This window comes from Mustela nivalis (genome assembly GCF_964662115.1).
Source record: "Mustela nivalis genome assembly, chromosome: 19".
Classification (NCBI taxonomy): Eukaryota; Metazoa; Chordata; class Mammalia; order Carnivora; family Mustelidae; genus Mustela; species Mustela nivalis.
In genome coordinates this window covers 38,260,428-38,269,909 of record NC_139038.1, presented here as the reverse complement: position 1 = coordinate 38,269,909, position 9,482 = coordinate 38,260,428, and the positions used below count along the sequence as shown (strand labels likewise).

Genomic DNA, 9,482 nt, shown 5'->3' with positions numbered 1-9,482 from the left:
ACTCATCAGCCCACCCCTGTGCTGCCTCCCAGACTCGTTTCTTCTCAGGGGAGCGACGGCGAGTTAAAATGATAAATACATCCTTCTAGGTGCCCCCGAACGTAATAGGTACTTCTCGGAGCCTTTAGTAGAGTGAGGAGGATTGCAGAATGTCGTCCTGAGCCAGGTCTGCCGTGGAGGATGGGATGTGGCTCCTCATTGTGCCACTTCTCCACGAGCACCTTCCCTAGGAGGACGCACCCCACCACCCGCCGGAGCTCCTGGAGGCCGGGAGTCCCGCTCCTGGTCTCTCCAGCGGGGCTGGGGGCAGAGGGGTCTTGGGGTTTGGAAGGAGGAAGGAGAGCAGCAGCGCCAGTGACCTCTCTCTTCGGGCTGGCCAGCCATTTCTCCAGCATCCCGGCTTTGTCGAGCGGAATCGGCCTATGTAGACAGTCACCATCCAGACTGTAAATGGCCGGGGGGTTCTGTTAGCCGGGCTGAGGGTGACCCGCTGTACAAGAGGCCCGCAGGCCCGGACCTCGATCTAGGGTCATAAAGGCTTGGATGTATGGGACTTCAGTCCAGTTACCCTTTTCCTCACAAAAGAGGTCTGAGAGATTGAGTGAAACTTAATGTCCCACGTAGGGGCCACTTCTCCGCGTCTCCTGGGGAGTACTGAGGCCATTCAGTGTTACAGAAGACAACCATTCTTTTTTCCCTCAAATCTTGCAATCCAGATTGTTTCCAGTGGGTCAGAAGGCGCCCCAAAGGAGAATCCGTGGGAGCAGAATTAGAGAATCCCATGTTCCTAGAAAAGTGAGAAGGTCCATTATCACAACCCCCCGACTCCCGGGTCCATTATCACAGTCGGGTCGGGGGGGACTCCCGGGCGGCGTGCCATTCAGGATGCGTCGACGTTCCAGGTGTCAAAAGCGACCGGAGGCATCCCTCACACAAGACATCACTCCTGAGCACAAGCCTGCCTTCCAGGAAGGCGTTCCTGCCATAGATGGCCCCGGAGGGGTGCCGGCGCCCTTCCCCTCCCCCATTGCGTCCTGGGCTGCCGATGGGTGCCTGGTGAATGGACTGAAACACCATGCCGCACTGTGCCATCATCTCTCCTGCAGGTTGCATGCTGTGTTGCCTTTTTTTTTTTTTTTAAGATTTTATTTATTTATCAGAGAGAGAGGGAGAGCGAGCAAGCACAGACAGACAGAATGGCAGGCAGAAGCAGAGGGAGAAGCAGACTCCCTGCCAAGCAAGGAGGCCAATGCAGGACTCAATCCCAGGACGCTGGGATCATGACCTAAGCCGAAGGCAGCTGCTTAACCAACTGAGCCACCCAGGCGTCCCTGTTTTGCCATTAAAAAAAAAAAAGATTTGGGGCGCCTGGGTGGCTCAGTGGGTTAAAGCCTCTGCTTTCGGCTCAGGTCATGATCCCGGGGTCCTGGGATCGAGCCCCGCATCGGGCTCTCTGCTCAGCCAGGGAGCCTGCTTCCTCCTCTCTCTCTGCCTGCCTCTCTGCCTACTTGTGATCTTTGTCTGTCAAATAAATAAAAATAAAATCTTTAAAAAAAAAAAAAAAAAGATTTTATTTTTTAATTTGACAGAGACAGAGATCACAAGCAGGCAGAGAGGCAGGCAGAGAGAGGTGGAAGCAGGCTCCCTGCTGAGCAGAGGGCTTAATCCCAGGATCCTGAGATCATGATCTGAGTGGAAGGCAGAGTCTCAACCAGACTGAGCCCTCCAGGCACCTCTGTCTTGCCATTTTAACCCATGGAAAATACTAGAAAAGTTTGGCAAGGGGAAATTACCCAATTTTATAGCTTTAAGTGATTAGTAGAGGACACTGAAAAGAAACAGTAAAGACTGAAGTCCATCACGGTCTAAGTGACATTCCAGTACACATAGTCCTTACAGCCAACTTCCCTAGGAAACGGTCCGGTTGGGTTTTAATTCAGTCGGGTACTGGTTTCGCCGGCTCCCAGTGGAGGTCCCGTGGCCAGAAGCACTAGACCAGGGATGTGGAGGGGATCACATTAGATCAGTCAAGAGGAAACCTCACATGGACTCCTAAGGTTGGCAGCTGTACTGGTGACTGAGGCGGCTGTCCCGTGCCCAAGACAGGAACGGAGAGAGGGCATCCAGTTCTGGGTCTCGTTACCATTCTGGCTGGGGTACTGACTTCCAGCCAAAAGGCAGGCATTCTCCTCCCCCTGAAGCAGCCACAGGCTAAAGAACTCCAGCCTGAGCAGTCGACATGCAAGTGTTCCAGTAAGACCGCCCTCCTTGAAGAGCCTCTGAAATGAGACTAAAGGAAGAGGAGACAAAGCACTCGCCGATTTTGCCCCGAAACTCAGAATCCGATGTAAAGACTCACAGCCCCACATTCGGGCACCGAATGATTAAGTCTTAGGACATAGATGAGGTTTGGTGGGTGAGGTTTGGAGCCGATGACCAGGAAAGAATTTTTTTGTTTTTTTAAGATTTTATTTATTTACTTGACAGAGATCACAAGTAGGCAGAGAGGCAGGCAGAGAGAGAGGAAGGAAAGCAGGTTCCCTGCTGAGCAGAGAGCCCGATGCGGGGCTGATCCCATGACCCTGGGATCATGACCTGAGCTGAAGGCAGAGGCTTTAACCCACTGAGCCACCCAGGCGCCCCGCAGGAAAGAATTCTTGAGACGTCTTTGGTGCAGAATGGTGGTTTATTAAAACACGGGGACAGGACCTGTGGGCAGGAAGAGCTGCTGCCCCGGGGCTGTGAGGGGTGGACCCTTATGTCACGGCCAGTGTGAAGAATCGACCGGGGTAACCGAATCGACCGGGGTAACCGTGGGGGCTAAGAGGATGATGAAAAAAAGTTAAGAGACAAAGTGATGGGGGCAGGAGGGACACTGAAGAGGATGTCCAACAGTGCCAAATTTATTCCACGTCTTACAAGCATTTATAAGGCAAACCAGAATAGGAGGAGCATTACATCAGTACCTAGTCAGATGACCGCAAGTTCCTATAACAAGTTTACATGAACTACAAGCAAACCTCGTGAGCCCAGGTAGTTTCGGCTAAAGCCATTAGCAAGACAGTCAGACAGGGAGTGGATCAGGGAGTGGATCCTGGGAGGTACAGAATGAGGATTAACTAAGAACTCAGGACTCTGGCCACATTGTTCCCTACTGCCGGGATAGTGTGTGGGAAGTCACGTAGGCGAGGCACGACACATAGCACAGACCCTTTCTCAGTGCACTCAACTTTCCCATCCTTAACCTCGTCAAGGTGTCCGGACTTTGAAGGAGACACAAGTCAGGGCCTGGTTTGGTCCTCGACTCCAGCCGTGCCCTGGCCTCCAACATCTCTCCCTTCTTTTTTAAATAAAGCAAGCATATGAATTTGCGCCTGAGTATGTAGTCGTTGTTGTCCTATACGAAACAAAGAAACTCCCCATCCTATAATCAGTATAGCCAAGACAATGAATATAATAAAAATCCAGAAGGAATATTTCATATTTCCAGGATTAAACCCATCAGTCCATCCAAAATCTGATACTATGGTAGCAGGATTTTGTACATCTATTGTGAATGTCCTATATTAGCAATTTCCTTTTGCAGCTCTGCAAGATTCAGACTTACATTACTATGAAACCATATTCCTTGCAAATGATGTTTAACAGCATCCCAAGAATAATTCAAGGCTTTCAAAGGAGTGACACAAGCATGTTGAAATTCTCCATGACATACTAAAGACCTTTGAGTTCTTAACACCGGTAATTGTCCCCCCAAAAATTCTACTGCTTCTTCCAATCCTTCCAACCGGCTTAAAATTTTTTGGTCTATATGCTCCTGAGTAGCCAAAGCATGAAAGAAAGCTAAAGAATTCACATGTGTAGCAGTTTGTACAGTTTGCGAAAGAGCCATTGTAGAGACAGTAGCTGTAGCAATTAAATACAGTTATCCCAGCAATAAGTAACCCTATGAAACACTTCACTCTTTTCACCTGTGCTTGCAGTCCTACTGCTAGCTGATACCCATAATTGGCATATACCAGGGATCCTCTATATCCACCAGGAGAAGTACATATGGAGGTTGCATTACTAAAAATATAATGGGGCGTCCTTTTAAAACAGAGAAAGAAATAGGTATATAATTAGTTAATACACATTCATTACACTCTATGTTATACGTGAGGTATTCTCCTTTTGGCCCCTTAAACACCGAAGATGAAATTGTACCAGGGCCCAAAATTAACAAATCGGGCGGGGAACACAAGCTCTACCCAGAGTGTTGTCTCCTACTCTGCGTGTAGTGGGGCCCAAGGCAGCTACCAGCTTCCACAGCTCAGGATGAATCCTTTCTTCTGTAGCAAAGAGTTCTGCTGGAAGTGTGTTATGAAAACGCAGATGACCTTTTTGAGAGTCTCTGGAAAGATGAACAAAGGATTTTTCAGTCTGAACTCTAGATGCCTTAGACCAGTCAGTAATAGCGAATCCAGGAACGCCTGGTGGAGACATAGTCTGCGGCACTTCTTGCACATATTCCTTCCAAATGGGGCCTGGAACAGAAAAATTAAGACTCCCGGGACAAGGTAAATACCCCTGGGGGCGCATACCTAACTCTCTAAAAGTAGGGTTTTCCTCTCCAACAATCTCATAAACATTCCATTCCTCCATATGCCTGACAATGGCCCCCGTTTGTGGAATTACTTTAAGAGAGCACTATATGGAGGGCTTGTTCAATCATCATACAGTCATTCATTAAAATTTGCTCATGAGAGGGAGCTTGAAAACAAATAGGGACTTGTGCCAAAATTCCAGACCAATTCATACAATGTTTGGCATGCTCCATTCCCTCTGTGGCAATACCTCCACAATGTTCTGGGATATTAGTATGAATTCGGGGCATGGGATCATCCCAAGTAATCGGATGCACCGATGGAGGGTCAGGTAAGTTAAGCCCAGGAATGAGTGGCTTGAACCTCAGGCATATTAACTAAAGTCAATAAAGCCTATAAGACAGCCAGAATGGCCTCATTGGGCCGGGCCTGTTTAAGCAGGTTCATGGTTTGAATTATAAGATCTCATCTGCCCCACTCGAGAGAGGGGTAGGAAGGCGTCTCCTTTGCCTTCGCCTTCTCTGACTCCTTTGATCCGGAGCCATCGTTGCTATTTTCTGGCATAGCGGCAAGAAGTCGGCTCCAGCTTTCTGGGAGCCGTTGTGGGGTGTCCTCATCCTGTGGAAAAATACAAACCAACCTCCTCTGCGGAGGACAGGGTCAGGACCCTTCCATACTCCAGTCAAGGGATCTTTCCACCGGGCATATGGAAGTGGAGAAAAATCAGGATGTCAGAAGCGCTCAGCCGCTGTCCGACTGGTATCGTCGACATTCAAAATATTTTAAAATATAAAATTAAATGCGTATGTGGGGAATATTTCACTTTTCCTGTAGTATCTCCCTCTCTTGATTTTTTAAGATAGGATTTAAGGGTACTATTTGCGCATTCAGTGGCTTGACCCTGAGAATTATATGGGATGTCTGTAGAGTGTGCTATTTCGAAAATAGCACAAAAAAGGTTTGAAAAGCTTGAGATGTATAGGCAGTCCCATTATCTATCTTTATTGCTTTTTTGGTGCCCAAAGTTGCAAATGCTGAAAGCAAATGATTTTGAACATCAGTAAAGCATTCCCACAGTGTGCTGTAGCATGTAAAAATCCAGAAAAGGTATCAATAGAAACATGGAGATACTTAAGTCTTCCAAAAGGGGTTAAAATAGTTACATCCATTTGCCACAAATGATTAGGCATTAAGCCTCGAGGACTCACAGCGTAAGTTGGCTGGGGAAGATGAGTAAGGCAAGTGGAGCAGCTCTTAACTATTTGTCGAGCTTCTTCTCTAGTTACCCGAAATTGTTTACGTAAAGCTGCTGTGTTTTGATGAAAATGAGCATGACTTTGAGCGGCTCCCTCAAACTTAGTGGTTAACACCAATTGTATATGAGTTAACGCATCTGCAATAGCATTATCCTCAGTTAAAGGTCCAGGTAAATTAGTATGTGCTGGAATATGAGCGATATAAATAGGATTAGCTCTTTTTTGCAACAGACATTGAGTACTTGTAAAGAGATGAAAAAGTTCCTTATCTTTAGTAAGAATATAAGCAGTTGGTAACAACAGAACAGCATGTGCTACGTAGTGACTATCACTGTATAAGTTACATGGTTCAGGAAATTTCTCCAGGGCTAAATGTACTACTTCAATTTAGCTCTCTGTACAGACTTAGTGGCATAAAATGCTCGAAAAGGGGCACCTGGGTGGCTCAGTGGGTTAAAGCCTCTGCCTTCGGCTCAGGTCATGATCCCGGGATGCTGGGATGGAGCCCCGCATCGGGCTCTCTGCTCTGCGGGGAGCCTGCTTCCCTTCCTCTCTCTCTCTGCCTGCCTCTCTGCCTACTTATGATCTCTGTCTGTCAAATAAATAAATAAATAAAAATAATAGATAAAAATGAAATGCTCGAAAAGACTCATGACCCGAATGAGAAGATTTATAAATGCCAATATATCCTCTTTTATCAGCATCTATAAAAACATTAATAGCAGAAGCAAGGGGACTTGTCTGAATGGGATCATTTACTACAATAGAAACGGTAGAAAAGAAATGTAATAATTTATCCGCCGGTAAATGATATCAAAATTGTCCTGGGTAATTCCAAAGAGCTATCTGCCAGTCAAGGTTAAATTTGAATAAAGTCTGCACACAATCAATAGTTAACATTGGTAAAATAAAAAAATCAGGTTCTTTACCAGTGACATGAACAATTCGCTGGCGACCCTTAGTAATTGAGTTAACAATTCTACCTGTCCGGTAATAATATGCAATTGATGTAAGGCTAAATGAATCCATTCCAAAGGTCCCTGATTTTGCCATATCACTGCCAAGGGTATTTTTTTTTTTAAGATTTTATTTATTTATTTGACAGAAATCACAAGTAGTTGGAGAGGCAGGCAGAGAGAGAGAGGAGGAAGCAGGCTCCCTGCCAAGCAGAGAGCCCCATGCGGGACTCCATCCCAGGACCCTGAGATCATGACCTGAGCTGAAGGCAGCGGCTTAACCCACTGAGCCACCCAGGCGCCCCTGCCAAGGGTAATTTTGATGGCATTAACAATATCAGACATATCGGTATGGTAGGATCATACTGACAAAGTTGCACTTGTGACAATTTATCATTGACTAATTGCAATGCTGTCTTAACGCTCTCAGTTAAGGTTTGAGGGGAGGAAGGAGAACTGTCTCCCTTTAGAATATCAAATAAAGGCTTCATATCATCAGCTGTTAAATGCAGAAAAGGCCTAATCCAGTTAGTATCTCCCAATAATTTTTGAAAATCATTTAAGTACATAAAGATTGTGAGATTGTGGTTTTGGTTTTTTTTTTTTAAGATTTTATTTATTTATTTGACAGACAGAGATCAGAAGTAGGCAGAGACACAGGCAGGAGGCAGAGAGGAGGAAGCAGGCCCCCTGCCGAGCAGAGAGCCCGAAGTGGGGCCCTAAAGATTGTGTTCTTAAAGAAATCTTTTGAGGGCGAATTCTTTTATTCCCAATGATGTAACCTAAATATGCAAACGGTTCCATCTTCTGTACCTTTTCAGGAGCTATCGCTTAGCAGGCTCCTTATGGTCAGTATTAGGAATAGTAAAAGTGAACCGTTCACAATCCTGAGGGGCTAGAGGAATAGTAAAAAAGCAATCTTTCAGATCTAATATTATCAATGTGTATAGAAGAGGAATAGCTGACGGTGTAGGCAAACCAGGCTGAAGGGCTCCCATAGGTTTCATGGTAGCATTCATAGCTCTCAGATCCTGTAACAATCTCCGGTTTCCTAACTTCTTTATCACAAATATAGGAGTATTCCAAGGGCTACAGGACTCCTTTAAATGACCCCAAAGCAGCTGCTCTGCTATCAGAGTAGCCGCTGCTGCCAGCTTTTCTGAAGATAAAGGCCACTGATCCACCCATACAGGGCATTAGATTTCCACTCAATAGGCAGAGCAGGGGGGAGTTCAGTGGCCCTGAAGAAAACCCGACTCTGCTTCTGAAGGTTGCGATTGTAAATGAAGCAGATGGGGATTTCCCTGGAAGTCTTCTCTTAAGTCCTTACTTGAAATAGATCCCATTTTTTCCATAAGGGCCATTGCAACTGAATGTTGCTTAGATCTGGGGTAGGAGCTGTTGTTAAAGAAACACCCGTATCTGTTAAGACATCACGTCCCCATAAATTAAGATGGATTTGTAGCACAAATGGTTGGAATACTCCTTGATGACCTTCAGCAGTGGACCAATTTAAAAAATTAGCACTTAGGAGCATAGGCTTGTCCTACACCTCTCATAGAAGTATCTGAATCTACAAGAGGCCAGTTTTTAGGCCAATGCTGGGAGGTAATTACTGAAACATGTGCTCCAGTGTCCACCAATCCTGAAAAGGCTCGACCCTGAATGAGTAAGGTCAAATAAGGTTTGTCCACAGAAATTAAATGAAACCAACAAACATCAGTAGAGCCAAAGCTTCTGGTTCCTCGCTTTCCCTTTACCACTGGATTATTGGTTTCCAGCATAATAATTAATTAATTGGGCAATAGGAATCTGAGATTGCAGCAAAAGTACTCCTTCTCTTAAAGTGGCCATAATTTTTTATTTCTCCTGTATAATCGTCATCTGTTACCCCAGGATGGACAGTTAATCCTTTCATAGTCCAACTAGATCTCCCTTTTGACTTTCCTTTAGGTTGGTTACCCAAATGTAATGGCAAGGTTTATCCTTGGTTTAACAGTACTGGAGGGGCGCCTGGGTGCTCAGTGGGTTAAGCCTCTGCCTTCGGCTAGGGTCATGATCTCGGGGTCCTCGGATTGAGTCCCATATCCCCATATCGGGCTCTCTGCTCAGCGGGGAGCCTGCTCTCCTCCCTCTCTCTCTGCCCTCTGCCTGCCTCTCTGCCTACTTGTGATCTCTGTCAAATAAATAAATAAAATCTTGAAAAAAAAAAAACAGTACTGGGTAAGTTAGCATATCAAGGAAAAGCCTTAAGTCAAAGAGGCCTCATTTACAACTCTGGGCAGGCAAAGAGAAAAACCATTTACATTTTCTTAACAGCAGATCAGTTAATTTAAGAAAACTTTGCCCTTTTCAACAGAGAAAATGGCCTTTCTATACCGATGTATTTCCTCTTTTCTTCCTAAGACTGAGTTTTCTGGGTGTCCCTCCCATCGTAAACGATGTCTCAGACAAAAGGAGGGGGCTCTTTCAGATGCTGTCCTGCTTGCGTCCCTTGCGGAACTTAGGAGCGTCTTAGCTAAGGTCTGTCCGTATAAACCCCCGGACCAGGCTACTCGGTGGAGTCATGACCATTATGCTGTATGACGCCCTGTGAGACTCAGGGTGCAGCCCACTCAGACTCCGTAGCCGAAGTGGTGGAGCCATACAGACACATTCACACAGTCAGGCACTCTTCAGATTCT

General features: G+C 46.0%; 1 protein-coding gene across 1 annotated transcript in view; it reads left to right on the top strand.

The window, feature by feature from the left end:
* Positions 1-9,482, top strand: part of GNPTG (N-acetylglucosamine-1-phosphate transferase subunit gamma) — a 37,259-nt gene that overhangs the window by 14,086 nt on the left and 13,691 nt on the right. The gene's annotated exons all lie outside the window — the stretch shown is intronic.